The sequence below is a fragment of the Pseudophryne corroboree genome, chromosome 1, assembly GCF_028390025.1.
Source record: "Pseudophryne corroboree isolate aPseCor3 chromosome 1, aPseCor3.hap2, whole genome shotgun sequence".
Classification (NCBI taxonomy): domain Eukaryota; kingdom Metazoa; phylum Chordata; class Amphibia; order Anura; family Myobatrachidae; genus Pseudophryne; species Pseudophryne corroboree.
Window position 1 is genome coordinate 1,102,585,043 of NC_086444.1, and position 15,968 is coordinate 1,102,601,010.

Genomic DNA, 15,968 nt, shown 5'->3' on the forward strand with positions numbered 1-15,968 from the left:
CAGCCTGAGAGGCTGGGGAGCAGTCACACAGGGAAAAAATTTCCAGGGAGTGTGATCAAGTCTGGAGAATTCTCTCCACATAAATATACTGGAGCTAAGAGCAAATTTATAATGCTCTAAGCTTAGCAAGACCTCTGCTTCAAGGTCAGCCGGTATTGATCCAGTGGGATAACATCACGGCAGTCGCCCACGTAAACAGAAAGGGCGGCACAAGAAGCAGGAGGGCAGTGGCAAAACTGCAAGGATTTTTCGCTAGGCGGAAAATCATGTGATAGCACTGTCAGCAGTGTTCATTCCGGGAGTGGACGACTGGGAAGCAGATTTCCTCAGCAGACACGACCTCCACCCGGGGGAGTGGGGACTTCACCCAGAAGTCTTCCACATGATTGTGAACCGTTGGGAAAAACCAAAGGTGGACATGATGGCGTCCCGCCTCAACAAAAAACTGGACAGATATTGCGTCAGGTCAAGGGACCCTCAGGCAATAGCTGTGGACGCTCTGGTAACACCGTGGGTGTACCAGTCAGTGTATGTGTTCCCTCCTCTGCCTCTCATACCCAAGGTACTGAGAATCATAAGAAGGAGAGGAGTAAGGACTATACTCGTGGCTCCGGATTGGCCAAGAAGGACTTGGTACCCGGAACTTCAAGAGATGCTCACGGAGGACCCGTGGCCTCTGCCTCTAAGAAAGGACCTGCTCCAGCAGGGACCCTGTCTGTTCCAAGACTTACCGCGGCTGCGTTTGACGGCATGGTGGTTGAACGCCGGATCCTGAAGGAAAAAGGCATTCCGGATGAAGTCATCCCTACCCTGATCAAAGCCAGGATGGATGTAACTGTGCAACATTATCACCGTATTTGGCGTAAATATGTTGCGTGGTGTGAGGCCAGGAAGGCCCCTACAGAGGAATTTCAACTGGGTCGTTTCCTGCATTTCCTGCAAACAGGACTGTCTATGGGCCTAAAATTAGGGTCCATTAAGGTTCAAATTTCGGCCCTGTCGATATTCTTCCAGAAAGAACTAGCTTCAGTTCCTGAAGTTCAGACGTTTGTCAAGGGGGTACTGCATATACAGCCTCCTTTTGTGCCTCCAGTGGCACCTTGGGATCTCAATGTAGTTTTGGGGTTCCTAAAATCACATTGGTTTGAACCACTCACCACTGTGGACTTAAAATATCTCACATGGAAAGTGGTAATGCTGTTAGCCCTGGCTTCAGCCAGGCGTGTCTCAGAATTGGCGGCTTTATCCTATAAAAGCCCTTACCTAATTTTTCATACGGACAGGGCAGAATTGAGGACTCGTCCTCAATTTCTCCCTAAGGTGGTTTCAGCGTTTCACTTAAACCAGCCTATTGTGGTACCTGCGGCTACTAGGGACTTGGAGGATTCCAAGTTGCTGGACGTAGTCAGGGCCCTGAAAATATATGTTTCCAGGACGGCTGGAGTCAGAAAATCTGACTCTCTGTTTATCCTGTATGCACCCAACAAGCTGGGTGCTCCTGCTTCTAAGCAGACTATTGCTCGTTGGATTTGTAGTACAATTCAGCTTGCACATTCTGTGGCAGGCCTGCCACAGCCAAAATCTGTAAAAGCCCATTCCACACGGAAAGTGGGCTCATCTTGGGCGGATGCCCGAACGGTCTCGTCTTTACAACTTTGCCGAGCAGCTACTTGGTCAGGGGCAAACACGTTTGCTAAATTCTACAAATTTGATACCCTGGCTGAGGAGGACTTGGAGTTCTCTCATTCGGTGCTGCAGAGTCATCCGCACTCTCCCGCCCGTTTGGGAGCTTTGGTATAATCCCCATGGTCCTTTCGGAGTTCCCAGCATCCACTAGGACGTCAGAGAAAATAAGAATTTACTTACCGATAATTCTATTTCTCATAGTCCGTAGTGGATGCTGGGCGCCCATCCCAAGTGCGGATTGTCTGCAATACTTGTACATAGTTATTGTTACAAAAATCGGGTTATTATTGTTGTGAGCCATCTTTTCAGAGTCTCCTCTGTTATCATGCTGTTAACTGGGTTCAGATCACAAGTTGTACGGTGTGATTGGTGTGGCTGGTATGAGTCTTACCCGGGATTCAAAATCCTTCCTTATTGTGTACGCTCGTCCGAGCACAGTATCCTAACTGAGGCTTGGAGGAGGGTCATAGGGGGAGGAGCCAGTGCACACCAGGTAGTCCTAAAGCTTTTACTTTTGTGCCCAGTCTCCTGCGGAGCCGCTATTCCCCATGGTCCTTTCGGAGTTCCCAGCATCCACTACGGACTATGAGAAATAGAATTATCGGTAAGTAAATTCTTATTTTTGCTAAGTCCTCACTGACTAACTTTTTACTAATTCTCTTACTTCCCGATATGTAAAGGGTCCTACATATTACCCGACTGGCTGCCGAGCTGCCCGACGGCCGATACGATTCTAAGCTCTGCATTTTTTACGGTAACGTAACTAGAAATTTTTCTCCCCCAAGCCAAAAAATTCTTCGGCGCCCCCCCCCCCCATAATTGTCACTAGTAAAAGACTACCTTATACCCCAGTTTTGCAACCTGCATGCCCAGACTTTAGCCACCACAGGAAAGAAAAATAATCCTGATTCATGCCCCTTACATTATTTGTCATTTTTCCTCCTTATAGTAATGCCCAGTATACATTATGCCACATACTGCAATGGCCCTTAGACATTATGCCACACACAACAATGCACATGACACAATATGCACACACTGTAATGCCCCCGACACATTATGCCACACACCGTAATGCCTGTGACACATTATGACAGGAATCGCAATGCCCGTTATACATTATGCTACACACTGCAATGCCCCTGATACATTATAGCACATACAATGTCTGTGACACATTATGACACACACCGCAATGACCCTGAGACATTATACCACGTACCACAATGCTCGTGATATAGTATACAACACACCGTAATGCCTGACACATTATGACACACACCGCAATGTCCGTGATACATTATGCCACACACCGTAATGCCCATTACACATTAAGTTCTACAGTAAGGCTTCTAATTACTTTTAAATTACCTGCTCGTTGCCAGGGGTTTCATGCTCTTGGTTCCATGCACGGTGCCAGGGATTTTCATGCTCAGGGTGTCATGCTAGTTGCCAGGGGTTTCATGCACTGGGTGTCATGCTCGTTGCTAGGGGGTAGTGCTTGTTGGTAGGGTCGTGCTCCCAGTGCCAGATATTCCCCCAGTGCCAGATATTCCCCCCCCAGTGCCAGATATTCCCCCCCCAGTGCCAGATATTCCCCCCCAGTGCCAGATATTCCCCCCCAGTGCCAGATATTCCCCCCCAGTGCCAGATATTCCCCCCCCAGTGCCAGGTATACGCCCCCAGTGCCAAATATACCCCCCCAGTGCCAGATATTCCCCCACAGTGCCAGGTATATGCCCCCAGTGCTAGATATTCCCCCACAGTGCCACATATGCCCCCTCAGTGCCTGCTCCCCCCAGTGCCAGATATTCCCCCCCAGTGCCAGATATTCCCCCCCAGTGCCAGGTATTTGCCCCCAGTGCCAGATATTCCCCACAGTGCCACATATGCCCCCTCAGTGCCTGCTCCCCCCAGTGCCAGATATTCCCCCCCAGTGCCAGGTATTCCCCCACAGTGCCAGGTATTTGCCCCCAGTGCCAGATATTCCCCCACAGTGCCACATATGCCCCCTCAGTGCCTTCTCCCCCCAGTGCCAGATATTCCCCCATAGTGCCAGGTATATGCCCCCAGTGCCAGATTTTCCCCCACAGTGTCACATAAGCCCCCTCAGTGCCTGCTCCCCCCTGTGCCAGATATTGCCCCACAGTGCCAGGTATATGCCCCCAGTGCCAGATATTCCCCCACAGTGCCACCAGGTACATGCCCCCAGTGCCAGATATTACCCCACAGTGCCTGCTCCCCTATCCCCCCCCCCCCCGCTCCTTTGTGTTGGAGGGACACAGAGGGCACAGCGCGCGCCTCTCCCGTGTCCTTCCTGGCTCACCTGCGGGTCTAATAAAGGAAGTGCCGGTTCGTGAGCCAATCAGAGCTCACGAACGGCACTTCCTTTATTAGACCGGCCGGAGAGCCAGGAGGGACACTGGAGAGGCGCGCGCAGTGCCCTCCGTGTCCCTCCAACACAGCAGCGGAGGGAAGGAGACCGCAGATTGACATCATAGGGGAGGTTAACTGTAGCTGCCACCCCGTGACCTTAGCCCTAGCCACCACCCCCTGGAACTAACCATAGCCTACACCACTCCCCTGTGTCCTTTGCCCCTGCCGCCAGCCCAGGTGGCTATATTAATTTTATTTCTAAATTAATTACCCCATCCCCTGTCGGCATTCTAACAGTCAGGATGCCGTGGTCTGTCATGTGACCGCTGGCATCCTGACCACTGCCATTGCGTATCACACCCGAGCACACACGTGTCACTTTTGTAATGCTATACGGTGAGCTGCTTGGGCTAGTGTTCTTCTGTAGAATGGAAGTCTGATGATGTGCTGAACCCTTATCTACAGTACATAGAGGTCGGTAGCGATTTTCAGCCCTTTTCCAGTTTACATGCTTTTACTAATGATGATGGAAATTAAGCAGAAATTAAAACCCACAACCGATCATGCTGCTAGGTAGACATTAGTCTTCATATATAGGTGTAGCATCATCTATAAAGGGGTTTTATATTCCAGGTTTCATTTTGAAACTACATGGAACACCTTTGTTGCACAATTGAGAGCATTGTTGATTGTCCTAGTGTTTTTTTTTTCTGTAGCCATCTATGTTGACCTCCTGTTTTCTATTCCTAGTTCTCTCGTGCAGCTTTTGTCTGCCTTTGTAACGCTGTACTTTGCCTTATGTGGCAGTGCTTGTTTGGTTCTCAGCGATAGGGTGTTCCTACGCAGGCTGTTATATAACCGTTGCATGCCTGAATATTGCCCATGGGCCCTTCTCGGGAGATGCAGTGATATGCTGGAGATGAGCAGTGTTTTTTGTCGCTGGAGTTATAGGCTGTACAATTTGCATAGTCGTATTCCTTTTCATTATCGTATTTATTGGTTTGGAGACCTTTTTACTGTTTGGCAACTGTAACCGTGTGGTGTTTGAGCACTAAATATTTTGTTATCCAGAATAATGTGTTCATTATGTGTGTGATGAAACTGCTAAACTTGGTATGAAATGCTGAATTCTTTTACATCTAATTGTTCTGGTTAATAGTGCAGCTGTGCACTTGTCTGAATCACTAAGCAGATGTGACTCTTTACTGCTAATTCAGTGCATTCACATTTGTTTATGCTTTATTTCAGCATAATTACAGTTTGTCTAATGTTTTTATTCTGCAGAATCGCAAACCATGTCGCTTTGCACTACAGATACATTCGTATAACTGGGAAATGGTGAAGTACTAAAAATGCTTGCTCTGCCCTATTCTTAGTACCTGCAAATTTGGGGGTTCCCCTCGTTTAAAGGGGATGCTGCCCCCCCCCCCAAAAAAAAATAATAATAATAAAAAAAAAAAAATTACACTCACGCTTAAGCTAGGCTTGCACTATACAATTATCTGCAAAATCTGGTTGGTTGAAATGAAGAGTTGGTAATGTATGAGAGAAAATGACAATAGACCATTTGCTCCAAAACACGGGAAAACTGACAAGTGTCAAACAGACAATGGGGTCGATTTCAATTCACCGACTGTTGAATAGCAGCGACAGCGACAAGTGACCCTCATTTGTCGGGAATTCTTCTCTCACCCCCAGGGGATGAGAGAAGAAATCCGACAAAAGTGCTGCCGCAAGGCTGATTCTGTCGGGAATCAGCATTGCGGCGTGCAGTTTAGTCGGAGAATGCCTGTTCTCCCGACAATTCAACCTGTTAAGTCCGGGAGAACGGGCCTTCGCCAACTTAACTTGAGCTGAATTGAATAGCGACGGGAGCTAACTCCCGGCGATATTCAACTGTCTGTGAATTGAATCGACCCCAATGTGTCTGAATGGCGGGTTTTGTCCATTTTCCAGTGTTTTAGAGCAAATGATCGAATGTCATTTGCTCTCATCCATTACCAGATTTTAATTCCAACCAGCTTTACTCTACCGAAAGCGTTAAGAAGTCCAGAAGAGATGCGGACTTCATTTTCCAGCAGGACTTGGCACCTGCCCACACTGCCAAAAGTACCAAAACCTGGTTCAATGACCATGGGATTACTGTGCTGGATTGGCCAGCAAACCCGCCTGACCTGTACCCCGTAGAGAATCTATGGGGCGTTGCCAAGAGAAAGATGAGACATGAGACTGAACAATGCAGAAGAGCTGAAGGCCATTATTGAAGCATCGTGGTCTTCCATAACACCTCAGCAGTGCCACAGGCTGATAGAATCCATGCCACGCCGCATTGAGGCAGTAATTCATGCAATAGGGGCCCAAACCAAGTACTGAGTACATATGTATGATTATACTTTTCAGAGGGCCGACATTTCTGTTTTTAAAATCCTTTTTTCTCTATCGTCCTAAGTGGATGCTGGGGTTCCTGAAAGGACCATGGGGAATAGCGGCTCCGCAGGAGACAGGGCACAAAAAAGTAAAGCTTTTACCAGATCAGGTGGTGTGCACTGGCTCCTCCCCCTATGACCCTCCTCCAGACTCCAGTTAGATTTTGTGCCCGAACGAGAAGGGTGCAATCTAGGTGGCTCTCCTAAAGAGCTGCTTAGAGAAAGTTTAGCTTAGGTTTTTTACTTTACAGTGAGTCCTGCTGGCAACAGGATCACTGCAACGAGGGACTTAGGGGAGAAGTAGTGAACTCACCTGCGTGCAGAGTGGATTTGCTGCTTGGCTACTGGACACTAGCTCCAGAGGGACGATCACAGGTACAGCCTGGATGGTCACCGGAGCCGCGCCGCCGGCCCCCTTGCAGACGCTGAAGAGAGAAGAGGTCCAAAATCGGCGGCTGAAGACTCCTCAGTCTTCTTAAGGTAGCGCACAGCACTGCAGCTGTGCGCCATTTTCCTCTCAGCACACTTCACACAACAGTCACTGAGGGTGCAGAGCGCTGGGGGGGGCGCTCTGAGAGGCAAATAAAAACCTTATTAGAGGCAAAAAATACCTCACATATAGCCCACAGAGGCTATATGGAGATATTTAACCCCTGCCTAACTTCAAAAATAGCGGGAGACGAGCCCGCCGAAAAAGGGGCGGGGCCTATCTCCTCAGCACACAGCGCCATTTTCTCTCACAGAAAAGCTGGAGAGAAGGCTCCCAGGCTCTCCCCTGCACTGCACTACAGAAACAGGGTTAAAACAGAGAGGGGGGGCACTGATTTTGGCGATATTGTATATATATATAAAAGATGCTATAAGGGAGAAACACTTATATAAGGTTGTCCCTATATAATTATAGCGTTTTTGGTGTGTGCTGGCAGACTCTCCCTCTGTCTCCCCAAAGGGCTAGTGGGTCCTGTCCTCTGTCAGAGCATTCCCGGTGTGTGTGCTGTGTGTCGGTACGTGTGTGTCGACATGTATGAGGACGATGTTGGTGAGGAGGCGGAGAAATTGCCTGTAATGGTGATGTCACTCTCTAGGGAGTCGACACCGGAATGGATGGCTTATTTAGAGAATTACGTGAGAATGTCAACACGCTGCAAGGTCGGTTGACGACATGAGACGGCCGACAATCTATTAGGACCGGTCCAGGCGTCTCAGAAACACCGTCAGGGGTTTTAAAAACGCCCATTTACCTCAGTCGGTCGACACAGACACAGACACGGACACTGAATACAGTGTCGACGGTGAATAAACAAACGTATTTCTCATTAGGGCCACACGTTAAGGGCAATGAAGGAGGTGTTACGTGTTTCTGATACTACAAGTACCACAAGAAAGGGTATTATGTGGGAGTGAAAAAACTACCTGTAGTTTTTCCTGAATCAGATAAAATAAAATGAAGTGTGTGATGATGCGTAGGGTTACCCCGATAGCAAATATTGGCGTTATACCCTTTCCCGCCAGAAATTAGGGTACGTTGGGAAACACCCCTTAGGGTGATAAGGCGCTCACACGCTTATCAAGTGGCGTTACCGTCTCCAGATACGGCCGCCCTCAAGGAGCCAGCTGATAGGAAGCTGGAAAAATATCCTAAAAAGTATATACACACATACGGTGGTTATACTGCGACCAGCGATCGCCATCAGCCTGGAGATGCAGTGCTGGGTTGGCTTGGTCGGATTCCCTGACTGAAAATATTTTATTCATGTAGAGCATTTAATAGGATGCATTCTATATATATGTATGTGAGATGCACAGAGGGATATTTGCTCTCTGGCATCAAGATAAGTGCGTTGTCCATATCTCCCAGAAGATGTCAGGGACACGACAGTGGTCAGGTGATACAGATCCCATACGGCAGATGGAAGTATTGCTGTATAAAGGGAAGGAGTTATTTGGGGGTCGGTCCATCGGACCTGGGGACCACAGCAACAGCTGGGAAATCCAACCTTTTTTACCCCAAGTTACATCTCAGCTAAAAAAGACACCGTCTTTTCAGCCTCAATCTTTCCTTTCCCATGAGGGCATGCAGGCAAAAGGCCAGTCATATCTGCCCAGACATAGAGGTAAGGGAAGTAGACTGCAGCAGGCAGCCCTTTCCCAGGAAAAGAAGCCCTCCACCGCGTCTGCCAAGTCCTCAGCATGACGCTGGGGCCGTGCAAGCGGACTCAAGGTGGGGGGGGTAGTCTCAAGAGTCTCAGGGCGCAGTGGGATCACTCGCAAGTTGACCCCTAGATCGTACGAGTATTATCCCAGGGGTAAAGATTGGAGAGTCGAGACATCTTCTCCTCGCAGGTTCCTGAAGTCTGCTTTACCAACGGCTCCCTCCGACAGGGAGGCAGCATTGGAAACAATTCACAAGCTGTATATCCAGCAGGTGATAATCAAAGTACCCCTCCTACGACAAGGAAAAGGGTATTATTTTTCCACACTATATTGTGGTACTGAAGCCAGACGGCTTGGTGACACATAGTCTAAATCTAAAATGTTTTGAACACTTACATAAAAGGTTCAAATCGAGATAAAGTCACTCAGAGCAGTGATAGCGAACCGGAAAAAAGGGGACTATATGGTGTCCCTGGACATCAAGGATTACCTCCATGTCCAAATTTTGTCCTTCTCATCAAGGGTACCTCTGGTTCGTGGTACAGAACTGTCAATATCAGTTTCAGACGATGCCGTTTGAATTATCCACGGCACCCCGGGCCTTTTTACCAAGGTAATGGCCGAAAAGATGTTTCTTCAAAGAAAAAAGGCATCTAAATTATCCCTTACTTGCACGACCTAAAAAGGGCAAGTTCCAGAGAACAGTTGGAGGTCGGAAGAGCACTATCTAAAGTAGTTCTTCAAGGGCACGACTGGATTCTAAATATTCCAAGAATCGCAGCTGTTTTCCGACGATACGTCTGCTGTTCCTAGGGATGATTCTGGACACGGTTCAGAAAAAGGTTTTTCTTCCCGAGGAAAAAGCCAAGGAGTTATCCGACCTGTCAGGAACCTCCTAAAACCAGGAAAGGTGTCTGTACATCAATGCACAAGAGTCCTGGGAAAAATGGTGGCTTTTTACGAAGCAATTCCATTCGGCAGATTCCATGCAAGAATTTTCCAAAGGGATCTGTTGGACAAATGGTCAGGGTCGCATCCTCAGATGCACCTGCGAATAACCCTGTCGCCAAGGACAAGGGTATATCTTCTGTGGTGGTTGCAAAAGGCTCATCTATTGGAGGGCCGCAGATTCGGCATACAGGATTTGATCCTGGTGACCACGGACGCCAGCCTGAGAGGTTGGGGAGCAGTCACACAAGGAAGAAACTTCCAGGGGGTATGGACGAACCTGGAAAAGTCTCTTCACATAAACATTCTGGTACTAAGAGCAATCTAAAATGCTCTAAGCCAGGCGGAACCACTCCTGCAAGGAAAACCGGTGTTGATTCAGTCGGACAACATCACGGCGGTCGCCCATGTAAACAGACAGGGCGGCACAAGAAGCAGGAGTGCAATGGCAGAAGCTGCCAAGATTCTTCGCTGGGCGGAGAATCACGTAATAGCACTGTCAGCAGTGTTCTTCCCGGGCGTGGACAACTGGGAAGCAGACTTCCTCAGCAGACACGATATTCACCCGGGAGAGTGGGGTCTTCATCCAGAAGTCTTCCACATGCTAATAAACTGTTGGGAAAGACCAATGGTAGACATGATGGCGTCTCGCCTCAACAAGAAACTGGACAAGTATTGCGCCAGGTCAAGAGATCCACAGGCAATAGCTGTGGACGCACTGGTAACACCTTGGGTGTACAAATCAGTATATGTGTTTCCTCCTCTGCCTCTCATACCAAAGGTATTGAAGATTATACGGTGAAGAGGAGTAAGAACAATACTAGTGGCTCCGGATTGGCCAAGAAGGACTTGGTACCCGGAACTTCAAGAGTTGGTCACGGACGACCCGTGCCCTCTACTTCTGAGAAGGGACCTGCTACAACAGGGTCCCTGTCTCTTTCAAGACTTACCGCGGCTGCGTTTGACGGCATGGCGGTTGAACGCCAGATCCTAAAAGGGAAAGGCATTCCAGAAGAAGTCATTCCTACCTTGATTAAGGCAAGGAAGGAAGTCACCGCGAAACATTATCACCGCATTTGGCGAAAATATGTCGCGTGGTGCGAGGATCGGAGTGTTCCGACGGAGGAATTTCAACTGGGTCGTTTCCTACATTTCCTACAATCAGGATTGTCTATGGGTCTCAAATTGAGATCTATTAAGGTTCAAATTTCGGCCCTGTCAATATTCTTCCAAAAAGAATTGGCCTCAGTTCCTGAGGTACAGACTTTTGTTAAAGGAGTACTGCATATACAGCCTCCTGTGGTGCCTCCGGTGGCACCGTGGGATCTAAATGTAGTTTTAGATTTCCTCAAATCCCATTGGTTTGAACCATTGAAAAAGGTGGATTTTAAATATCTCACATGGAAAGTGACTATGTTACTGGCCCTGGCTTCCGCCAGGAGAGTATCTGAATTGGCGGCTTTATCTTATAAAAGCCCTTATCTAATCTTCCATTCGGATAGGGCAGAACTGAGGACTCGTCCGCATTTTCTCCCTAAGGTGGTATCAGCGTTTCACCTGAACCAACCTATTGTGGTGCCTGCGGCCACTGGCGACTTGGAGGACTCCAAGTTGTTGGACGTTGTCAGAGCCTTAAAAATATACATTTCAAGGACGGCTGAAGTCAGAAAATCTGACTCGCTGTTGATACTATATGCACCCAACAAGTTGGGTGCCCCTGCTTCTAAGCAGACGATTACTCGTTGGATTTGTAACACAATTCAACTTGCTCATTCTGTGGCAGGCCTGCCACAGCCTAAATCTGTTAAGGCCCATTCCACAAGGAAGGTGGGCTCATCTTGGGCGGCTGCCCGAGGGGTCTCGGCATTACAATTCTGCCGAGCAGCTACGTGGTCGGGGGAAAACACGTTTGTAAAATTCTACAAATTTGATACCCTGGCAAAAGAGGACTTGGAATTCTCTCATTCGGTGCTGCAGAGTCATCCGCACTCTCCCGCCCGTTTGGGAGCTTTGGTATAATCCCCATGGTCCTTTCAGGAACCCCAGCATCCACTTAGGACGATAGAGAAAATAAGAATTTACTTACCGATAATTCTATTTCTCGGAGTCCGTAGTGGATGCTGGGCGCCCATCCCAAGTGCGGATTATCTGCAATACTGTACATAGTTATTGTTAACAAATTCGGGTTATATTGTTAAGGAGCCATCTTTAAGAGGCTCTTTCTGTTATCATACTGTTAACTGGGTTTAGATCACAAGTTGTACGGTGTGATTGGTGTGGCTGGTATGAGTCTTACCCGGGATTCAAATTGCCTCCCTTATTGTGTACGCTCGTCCGGGCACAGTACCTAACTGGAGTCTGGAGGAGGGTCATAGGGGGAGGAGCCAGTGCACACCACCTGATCTGGTAAAAGCTTTACTTTTTTGTGCCCTGTCTCCTGCGGAGCCGCTATTCCCCATGGTCCTTTCAGGAACCCCAGCATCCACTACGGACTCCGAGAAATAGAATTATCGGTAAGTAAATTCTTATTTTTATTGATTTTATGGAATATTCTAATTTTCTGAGATTTAGGATTTGGGGTTTTCTTAAACTGTAAGCCACAATCATCAAAATTATAACAAATAAAGGCTTGAAATATCTCACTTTGCGTGTAATGAGTCTATATAATATTAGTTTCACCTTTTAAGTTGAATTACTGAAATAAATGAACTTTTGCATGATATTCTAATTTTCTGAGTTTTACCTGTATAGATAAAATGTAAAACTGGTGCTTATAGTTTGAGCTCACTACTATTAGATCCAGTTTGGGCGTGTCTGTCACTGGTCAGGATTCTCCCCTCATATACCTCCTTGCGTATCCAATTCTGTTGAAACTTTTCTCCTTTCAAACTGAAATTCTTGTTACACCTGCGGCCTGGCGTGTTTCGATTAGATGATGTGTCAATCTTGTGAAAGCTTTATGTACTTTTCTAACTGAATGGGAAATCAAACACCTGTACACTTAGTTGCAGGTGTAAGTGATCCTGGACAAAGTGAAAATTTGTTGAGATGACTTTGCAAAAAATGTTCTGACTTTCTTAAAGGGCTATACAGTACATGTTAGAATATCAGTTTTGCCACTCAATCAATAGGGTGAAACAGAATCAGAGGAAAAAATAGTTCAGAATAGTCTGTTTTAATTAGTTTTTTTTTTTTTATGGATAACAGTGTAAGTGTATAAAGCAGTTGACATTTTGACGACAGAAATATGTGCCGCTGTCGGGGAGGTGGGAAATAATGCTTAGTCATGTGTACATATATAGTATGTATGTGTATATATCAGGGCTTGACACATTTTTCTAAAATCTAAGAGCTGGAATGAAAGTGTAGGAGCCAGACAATCAAAAAAAATACCCCCTGGCATACCACCAGCCCTCCGCATCCACACTGCAGTTCAGCTTACCCCCGGGCAATCACCAAACTAAACCCCCACCCCCCACTTGCATTAATGAGCAGCTAACCCCCACGGCCACACAAATAAGGGAGTACCCCCGGCCAAACAATCCCTCCAACCATATGGCTACATCACTACCCCTCCGAAGCCCAGAGCAGGATGGGACATACAGTCCGGCACATGCACTCCTGTGCAAGAAATGGCCGCCGCAATACAGGCACGCCTCCAAAAATCTCTACTGGGGCTGTTGGGGATGAAGAGGATCTGCTTTCTCCCTCCAAAATCTGGTAGCCAGGCAGAAAAATCTAGGGGCCATGACTACCTGACCCCTGGGATTTGTCAAGCCCTGGTACACACATATAGATATAGATAGATATATATAGATATATAGATAGATATAATGCAGGGCGGCATATGGGGGTAAGGCTCTCAGATTGTGTACAGTTGCAGTGATTCCCCGTTTTGGTTGCAGCAGCAACCCCCATAGCTATTATAGGGCTGCGGGGTCCAGATGGCGCCTTGCCTCCCAGTCCAGCCAGCCCCTGAGTTGAGGACTAGATCATTAATTTGTCACTTTAAAATTGATTCGGATTCCTTCTTGCCTGTAGTAACTGCCTGAGGGTTCCTACACTGGCATCTGGGCTGCTTACCTCTAAGTGCTGCAGCAGCACCTCCTTGATGGTTGCTCATTTCACACTGACAGCTTACTGTGCACCAGTTTTCTGTTTAGTGAGCAAAGGACGAGTTCAAGGTACTCTGCTCAAACTCATGGCAGCCTGCTTATCTGGTAATCAAAGGATTTAGCAGATGCCGGACTCCAAGTAATTAGATATTTGCTGTAATAAAATGTCCTTAAAAGGACAAATGCCAGTTGAAGGTACCAGGAATATCACAGCATACACATTTTCTTGGAAGTTCAGATGAAATACGCCTCAAGATGTTCATGAGGATATACACACAAAGCCCTTTTATTTATACAGTACAGACACATGCAGCGAGTAGTTTGGCAGGCCCTATCCCTTATCTAGGTGATTGTATGCACTTTGTATAGGCATCATCTTCTAGGGTTTTCACGCTTGGATACAATTGGGCAGATGTATTAAGTCTGGAGAAGGGATAAAGAAGTGGTAAAGCAGTGATAAGTGCAAGGTGATAATGTACCAGCCAATCAGCTCCTAACTGACAATTCATATCTTTTTGTCTTGATTAAGGTCTATTGACCGAAATGTGTCGTCATCTGGACTGTGAATAGCATGATGAAATTTTGCCTCTTGTAATTTCTTTAAATAAAAAAAAAAAAAAAAAAAAAGGACTTTGATTTTGATTTTTTTTACTTCTTGTATTTTCATCTGTTTTTTCATTCTACATTATTGTATATATGGACATTTTTATCCTGTATTTTTGGATCACTATTTTTGTGGAATAAATTGCTTTTAAAAAATATTACTAAAGCTATTGGATTGAGAAATGAATGATCCCGCACAGAGGGCTCCAATGACACATAGAACTTGACTGGAAGCTACCTAAAGATATCATAAGAGTCCACATACGATACCTTGTTTGAGTTGGAGTACACACTCTACTTTATGGTTCCAGATTAAAGATACCTTTATAGGCGTTTTCTATCACATCTTGTGCGAGTCCTGGGTATACTGTCTCCAAAGAGTGTAATGGAGGATATCTACCACTAAAGTATACCTTTATACATGCTAATGCGCCTTATAGTGTGAGTGGGGTATGCCATCTTCAGCCTATTGAGAAGAATTCCAGTCTCCAAGTGCTTTTTTGTGTACTGACTTTTTATAGACAATATTACACATCGTTGTTACTGTTATCTTCTTTTTGCATGTGTATAAAAACCACCTCCAGACAGCATCTGGATTCCCTTGTGAAATAACAGCTGGACACATTATTCTGGTTGATCTACAGACTCTTATTTGATTCCATTAAGGAATGTATTGTAAGCGCCCTGGACACATATAGGTGTCAGTCTTTTGTACTTGGCTTAGACAAGCTGTCACCACCCCTTTTCCACTAGCTCAAAAAACACGGGTAAATGCACGGGGGCGCGCATTTACCCGTGTTTTTTGCAAGTGGAAAAGGGTAAACCCGGATCAAGTGACCCGTGAATCCTACCCGGCTATTTACCTGGGTAGGACACGGGACTGATCCGGGTAGGGTTGTAGTGTAAACGGGAGCCGTGTCGATGCGACACGGCTCCCATTTACACTGTATGGAAGGGCGGCGCTGGGAGATCATGTGATCTCCCTGCGCCGCCACTGCCGCGTCACTAGAAGCGTCACCAACCTGGCATATGCCGGGTTGTGACTGCTGATGGGAAAGGGGCCGAGCACGGGTCACAGCAGGGGGCAGCTCCCGTGTCAGGCTCCCGGCTGCGACCCGTGCTCGTAAGTGGAAAAGGGGTATTAGTAAATAAACAGCACACACTGAGAAATTATCTTTTAGCTTACTCAGTGGTGTACAGAAACCCCGCGTGATAACAGGTTTCAGATTTATAATCGGTGGTTCAGTCTCCAGTAGTCCACTGGCGATGCTTCATGGCTCGTACAAGCCTGATTTTTTCTTTTCTGCAGAACAGCAGTAAGTTCTTAACCCAATTTTTTGCCTGAAAACATTTTTTTTTTTTAATCATAACTTTGAAATTTTGCAGTTTTATTTGTGTGTTCTACTAACCTAACCTCTAGCAGCTGACCTCTCACCTTTGCACTATTTCAGGTTTTTCACTGGACTTGATTTGCTCAGATTTCAGTAAAAACTGGAAAAACAGGGCTTTTCTAAAACTTTCGGCCTGTAGTATATTTGATATATATGCACTTATCTGATGCTTTTATTTGCTGTGAATATTGAATTACATTGCATGAAATCTTTATCATGTTACTCAATAGATGATTATAACCTTTATAATGATTATACATTGTGGTATT

The 15,968-nt window shown here is 46.6% G+C and overlaps 1 protein-coding gene across 2 annotated transcripts in view; it reads left to right on the forward strand.

Moving 5' to 3' along the window:
* STIM2 (stromal interaction molecule 2) overlaps positions 1-15,968 on the forward strand; it is a 197,652-nt gene that overhangs the window by 82,599 nt on the left and 99,085 nt on the right. The gene's annotated exons all lie outside the window — the stretch shown is intronic.